General features: G+C 36.1%; 1 long non-coding RNA gene across 1 annotated transcript; it reads right to left on the bottom strand.

Annotated features, from left to right (window-relative positions):
- Positions 1 to 4,583: 4,583 nt before the first annotated feature.
- On the bottom strand, positions 4,584 to 7,266 carry LOC107718530 (uncharacterized). The gene is made up of 3 exons (XR_001637425.1): positions 7,220 to 7,266; positions 5,962 to 5,968; positions 4,584 to 4,656 (listed from the first exon to the last, which is right to left on the bottom strand). It is a non-coding gene; the product is annotated as an uncharacterized LOC107718530 (long non-coding RNA).
- Positions 7,267 to 7,271: the final 5 nt, after the last annotated feature.

Here is a 7,271-nt window from a genome sequence, read left to right as displayed (position 1 = left end):
ACGACGTTAATAAATCTTTAATACATTAGCTCATCCATGAACATGATTTTTGCCCGAGTCCCATCGGATTGCTTCGGCTGTGGGGATGAAGACGACAACTCCCATGATTCCACACTCAGTCACGGCATCATCTAACTACGCCTCTGTTTCTTTGGTTGTTTTGAATATGCGCCCTCTAGTGGCGAAAAATTACATATTGTGCCTTTAATGTAAGCGGTCTTTACTCTTGCCTTTAAGACTACTTCCAGTGTCACATGATCCTTCAGAAATAATTCTAATATTCTGTTTTGGTGGGGGAAAAAATTCTTATTAATGTTGAAAACATTTAGCTGCTTATTTTTTTTTGTGTGTGTGAATTCCTTGATGAATAGAAAGTTCAAAAGAATAGTATTTATTTTAAAAATAGAAATCGTTTGTAATATTCATATGCCTTACGTTATGCCTTTACCCAGCACTTTTGATCAATTTAATGCCTAAATGCTGAATAAAAGTATTAATGTCTTTAAAAAAAAAACATAACTTATGAATGGTAGTATAAATATTTTACAGTTTAAATAATATGCTATTAATTGTTTGGGAATAAAAGACAAATAAATAAACTTTGAAACATAATTTAGATTTTTATACTTTGACCCCAAATTTCCATAAATTAGCAATTCTTTATTATCATTGGGTAAAATAATTTAATGTGGTTGTTTTGTAAATAAATGGAAAAGCAAACTATAATATATATGGGCAGCTACAGGGACAATACATATTCAACGTGGAGTAAACAGACCAGATATTAAACCTTTTTTTTCCAAAAGCTTTTAAAACTCAATAGTTATTTATTTATTTTAATTCAGACTATTTGCAACAAACTCAATATTTTCTCCACCCCATAGTTGTCTCAGGCTAAGAACACCAGCCAACGATTTCGTCCCCTGGACAGCACTTCTGATCCCCACCTGCACATTAACGGTCATCCCCCGGCCCCCCTTCTGCGCCCCCAACACAGAGCCCAGCCTCAACTTACAAAAGTTCGACCCTCTCACAATATCCACCAAACAGGTTTGATATTACAATTTGCTTTTTTTTTTTTAATGATTTATTCATTTACTCATTCATGATGTATTCATTTTTAATGAATACATTTATCCATTTATTGCAAGATAAACTTGTAATTTATCCCCAGGGAGCAATATATATTTTGCAGCTTCTCTGGCTGTGAAAGTATTGCTCCCTCAGGTCTTGCACAAATGAATGTACTGTCACATTGCTTATGATTCATATGTCTGGCTTCTGTGACTGTTCCATTTACTGATGTCATTTTGTGTTTACTGCTAATAATCAATGTAAATGTACCTTCACTGTCACGCAGGTTTCAGCGTAGCTGTTTTCTCTAAAATCCTTTTGGGTTTGTGTTAGTTCTTAGTACCAGACAAGGTGGCATACTGTATTTAACGTAGTTCATACCCTCAGTGGAATGTTTTCAATCAAAAAAGGAAAAATCAAAAATGGCTGCCTTTTCTTTGAAAAGACTATTTTTGTTTTGTTTTTCAGAATTATACATACATAGACACTTTTTTCTACTCTTAATTTTATACCTTTTTTGTAACCAAATAAATTTGATTGACAAAGTGATTGCAGTAGTATATGCACTGTACATATCACCTACATACATTATATACATTTTTGTCGAGGTCAGTTCTAAGGACATGTTGTGGACAAAAAGTCTTCTCTGTCTTGCAAAATAATACTTGGAGTTCCAGAAGTCAAAATTTTACTTTATTGCAAGAAGACAACAAAGCTGAGATGCCTGCAGAACATCCGAGTCTTTCTCTGTCCAGACTACCATCTTTGCACATTTTTGTTGTTGGTCACTGTCCAATAAGCGTACAGACCATTCTTGCATCATACATCATTCCCAGTACTTTCCACAATTGTTTATTATTTTTCAGAACACTTGCTTTCATTGCAGAAAACCACCTGCTAGTCTGTTTTTCAAAAGATAACTTCTCTTATCTACCACTTTCCAGGTGCCCAAGGTTGCAGAGGATTACACATTTTAGGATTTACATTTTTTTTACACACATTATCTCATCCTGTGGCATCTCCCTTCTCCAATATTTCTATCTGTGTATTCTCTATTCATAAGCTCAGTCAAGTAAGCCATGAGGCCGGCCTACAGTCAGTCAGTTTGGCCTTGAGGCCTTCAAATGCACCCAGCCCACATATGAGGCAAACTAACTTTCACAAACATGCAAAACAACTTGTTTTCTATAGGATAAATAAATTATTTCATCAGTCATAGTTCACAAATGTTTCCCTTTTAGGAACCTACAACAGTAGTTCAAAATACTGTATCCTTTACGCTTTAAACAACAGTACTGACTGTGTTCCTGTACGGTCAGCACAATGCAGTGTGTATCATATTTTTCTTTTTTGGCACCATCTCAGTGGATATCAGGACTACAAGTCAATATTTCAGTGTAAACAATATCTCCTATTTCCAATGACCAAGCAAAACAATGCAAGCATAGCAAAATATCTAGCACAGTGGGTAATGCGTCGTCAAGTGCTTCAGCTATTGAGAAACTGCAAGGCATTGCGGTCTAAACTGGGCATGCAATTGAAAAGAAAAAAAATCTGTCAATTATTAACTATAGAGCACAGATGTATTATAATATATATTCAGGGTCGCAGTTCAGACCTGTAGGTCAACGGCAGGTGGGGTCGGAGGTGTGTTGATGACGTCAAACACAAACCACACAACCAATCAGCGAAGTCCTACAAGTTCTGAGGCTCCTGATTGGTCTGCTTGACACCGACGAATCACGAGTCTCGTAACTTGTAGCGCTGCGCTGATTGGTTGAGTGACTGGTCGGTCCAGCTGATGGCAGAGGCGCAAGTAGTGTTGACAACGCCGCCCTGGATCTCTTCCCTATTTATTTACTCCCCAAAGGATATTTATTTGGAAAGAACAAAGCGAATTTGGAGGAAAGGAAAGACATGTCTTAATGTATTTCATACGTAAGTGCACTTCCTTGTTTAAGCTTGAGGGAAAGCTGTTAGCCAGTTAGCGTTAGCTGTCAGTGTTTACACACCGAGAGCAGCGAACAAAACTCATTATTACATCGGTAGTTTTCACGTTTGGTTCTAGTAGTTCATGTACATTCGAAGAACACATATGTAATCTGTTTTAAAGAAAAAAGAAGAGGCGAAAGCCCAGCCCTGCCGTTATTGACCTGCACCGCGCCAGCACGCGCAACATGTCGGGTGCACGCGACCTCCTGCACGCGCAGTAACCTTCTGCATAAAAATTCGTATGAGTAATGTTTTTATTTATTATTGTATGAGTTATGTGTTTTACAGGAAGATAGAAGCACACTGTCACTCTTTACAAGCTGTTTTCTCGTATTCTTATCTGCGTTACCTTCGTACTTGCCTTTCCCCTTCACTCTGCTTTAGGTGTTATCAGACTTGACATGGGAAACTTGGCGGACAAGGTTTAACGTTAGTCGTGATGAAAAGTTTAATAGCTGCATATTAAATAGCAAATTGCCATAAGTTGTTTTGTTTGTGGGGTAGAATTGTTTAATGTAAACTCAGAATTCAGAGAAAAATCTAAGAATTGCCAGATGTAAACTAAATTATGAGGGGAAAATTTGAGATATAAATTCGCAATTACCTTTATTTAATTTCATTCATTTATTTATTAATCAGTGGCGGAAACGGGCTTTTATGGTCTGCTGTGTGTAAAGTATTGGATAATTAATACAGTAATAAAGCATGATGGTCAGTGGCATTAATGTTATTCATTCTGATTAGTCATTTTCAAAATGTTTAGTGTCGTTACTTTAGTAGTGCAAATAGAAAATCGATTATTGTAATCTATTATCCTGTGAATATTTACTTTCATTTTTTGAACTACTTTTAGGTTAATAATAATAATATATTGTTAAGTTACTGTAACTGTGAACCAATTTTTTCATGTTGAATGGACAGCAGTGTAGGCTAATGCTATTTTTGGATGAAAGATTAATTAGAAAAGTGTGAATATTGAACCGGTTCCCTGTTAATCAGGGGTGCCCCAACTCAGTCCTGGAGGGCCAGTGTCCTGCAGAGTTTAGATCCAACTTGCCTCAACACACCTGCCGCGAAATTTCTAGTATGTCTAGTAAGAGCTTGATTAGCTGGTTCAGGTGTGTCTGATTGAGGTAGGAGCTAAACTCTTCAGGACACCGGCCCTCCAGGACCGAATTTGGGCACCCCTGCTGTTAATGCACCACATTCTGCTAACAAAGGAAATTCAGATTATAATATGGGATCATTCCAGAAAGGTCCAAGGTTTGGAGCGTTGTACTCGCATGCTGTCATGTCTTATCTTAGCTTTGCCGAATAATATGAGCTATGATTTGTGAAGAAACATACTGTTGGCCTGACAAATTCAAAGCAAAAATTTGCCCATTTGTTAACTTGCAATAAGAAGGTTGTGTTTTGTTTTGCAGCTGTGTCTGATCCATGTGCCAGTCAGCTGAAGCATGCTGGAAGAATGCAGCCTATAACCAGAAGAGATGCCGGAGTCTGGCATCAAACAAGGAGCCTGCTCTACAAAAACCTGCTGATCAAATGGAGGACCAAACAACAGAGTCTCCAGGTGCCTTTCATCTGCCACTCATATGCTTTATTCTCTGCTACAAATCTGTTGCACTATTAAAGCTTTTGCACGTCTCTTCTATGCGATGGTATTGAGCTTCCTCTGAAGTTTGTACAGTCTTCACCAGAAATGACTGAAATGTCCATTTCAATCCAGGGTTTTTGTGTGTCCTAAAAAGTGTTAATTCACATTTCCACAAATTAAGATCTTAAAGGGGTCATATGATGCGATTTCAAGTTTTCCCTTCCGAAGCGTTTGAGAGAGGCGGGGCATAGAGGACCTACAATAATGTACAGTATTTTAAAAATAATGTGTTTTTTGAACATTAAAGCATGTCAACATATTCTGTTACACCAAATACACAAAATAATGATCTTTAAAATAGCATCATATGACCCCTTTAAATCATAGCAGAAAGTCTTAAATGCAGTAAATGTTACACACATTGTAAAAAATTTATATCTTCCTCAGTATTTCTGCCTTGTTTTCCAATACAAATATCTAAACATCCTTAAATCAAGATGCATTTACTTGAGATGTGAAATGAAGTCTTGTTTTCTTGGAAATGTTAAGAAGAAATTGCTTGGAAAAAAATAGCGTTGCTAATACACAGTAATGGTTAAACTGTTAATCAAAATTATTTTGCTCAATAAATATAAATGATTATTAATCAAGCTAATTGTCATTTTAGATTTTTAAAACATTTCATCAGAATTATTGCACATAAGCACAAATCAAAAGAGTGGCGACTTTCGTGGTTTGCTCACAGATTTAGACTGGCAAATATCACAGGCTATTATGCTTAATAGAGAGAAGCAGAAATCATAATCACAATTAAAATACAATTTATCATGCAGCACTGTTGTTTCTTAATATTTCTTTACTTGGTCTTAAAAAGGTCTTAAAGTCCCTGTCAATCTGTTCAAAGATCCCGTGATCTGCCTAAATGTATCCTTGATCACAACCATTTACCTCAGGTTGCTCCAGAAGGATTTTTCCTGTAATAAGTGTATGTATGTCACTTTTGATAAGAGCATCTGCTAAATGAGCAGTACAAAATTGCCGTTACACAGTCTGCTTTATAAAATCACTAGACTTGGCAGTCTTAACACTAATGTTATGTTGTAATTCCCCTCCATCTGGATGAATTCCTCTTCCATCCACTCTGTTGACTCTTTACTGCCCAGCAGGTTGTTTATTCTCTTCTTTGATTCAGAAAGAGAAAAGAAAAAATCCTCCAAGTCATTTCCCTTTTTTCTTCTGTTCATGTGGTCATGTATTTTTTTTATGTAAGGTAACTTTTTAAATGTATTTTTAATGACTCTCTGCCTCCTGTTTGTTTAGTGAAAGCCACATCAGAGTCTTTCAGAATTAAGAGGCTGTGTTAATGGATGGGTGTTCCACTAGTTCATGTCAGCACCTACCATCAGTACTTAAGTACTTTTAAACTGACTTCGTAAAGGAAAAATTGTTATGATCCATTATGGAAAGCACAACAAAATGAATTGTATTATGAAGTAGTCATGGTTGGGATTTTTGCCAACGATTGTCATCTCTGTATTGATTTTCCTGGAGGTGGAGATGCTGAAGCAAGTTGTATTGTTCAGAGTTCTTTGTTATAGTGGGCTTCATGTATGTAGGTCAGACTTAATTCAGTCAGTACAGTGATTTACCACTATGCAGCAAAACCTTTATCATCCACGGATACACTACTGTTCAAAAGTTTGGGCTCAATAAGTCTGTTGTGCTTACCAAGTATACGTTTATTTAATCAAAAATATGGGGAAACAGTAATATTGTCATAATTGTAATATTGTCAAATAATGTCACAATTTAAAGTTTTTTTTTTTTTTTTTTTAATGAAATTATTCCTGTGATGCAAAGCTGAATTTTAAACAGCCATTACTCCAGTCTTCAGTGCCACGATCTTTCAGAAATCATTCTAATATAATGATTTGCTGCTCAATAAACATTTCGGATTTTTTTCAATGTTGAAAACAGTTGCTGGTTAGTGCTGGTTAAGGGTGTGTGTGTGTGTGTGTGTGTGTGTGTGTGGAAACGGAAACTATGATGCTTCTTTTTTTCAGAATTCTTTGAAGAATACAAAAGTTCAAAAGAAGATGATTTATTTAAAATAGAAAATATGATATAAATATATACATAAACACAGTCGTTTTTAATCAATTTAATGCATCCTTGCTGAAAAAAAAGTATTGATCATTAAAAAAAATATATATATATATATAAATCTCACTGACCCAAAACATTTGAACGGTAGTGTACACTTGCAAAAACGTAATTCTTTTAGTATTTTTAATAATACAGTTTTGGTTTTAAGGGAGGGAATAGCCCATTTGACCAATAAGAATCCAGTATTGGAAATCTGTAAATCATGAAATCAACGACTTTCTTCAATGTGGTCTTAAAATGAATTCCCCAAAACATTTTGCAGCAAAGATTGTAGTGCACATTCTCCAGGCACATTAAAAGCTAAACTCATGTCATGGTCTAGCAAATAAACCCAGAGGGATGATTGGAAACCCTCACTGGCACTGTGTGTTTATGGCCTCCCTAAGGCACTCCTGGGCCTCCTCATCCTCATTAGCACCCTCAACCCTCATGTCTCATATGG

Source organism: Sinocyclocheilus rhinocerous, unplaced genomic scaffold (assembly GCF_001515625.1).
Source record: "Sinocyclocheilus rhinocerous isolate Xijiao unplaced genomic scaffold, SAMN03320098_v1.1 scaffold2, whole genome shotgun sequence".
In the NCBI taxonomy this organism is placed as follows: Eukaryota; Metazoa; Chordata; class Actinopteri; order Cypriniformes; family Cyprinidae; genus Sinocyclocheilus; species Sinocyclocheilus rhinocerous.
Note: the sequence above shows the minus strand (reverse complement) of the source record. Positions and strands in the feature narration are given on the sequence as shown.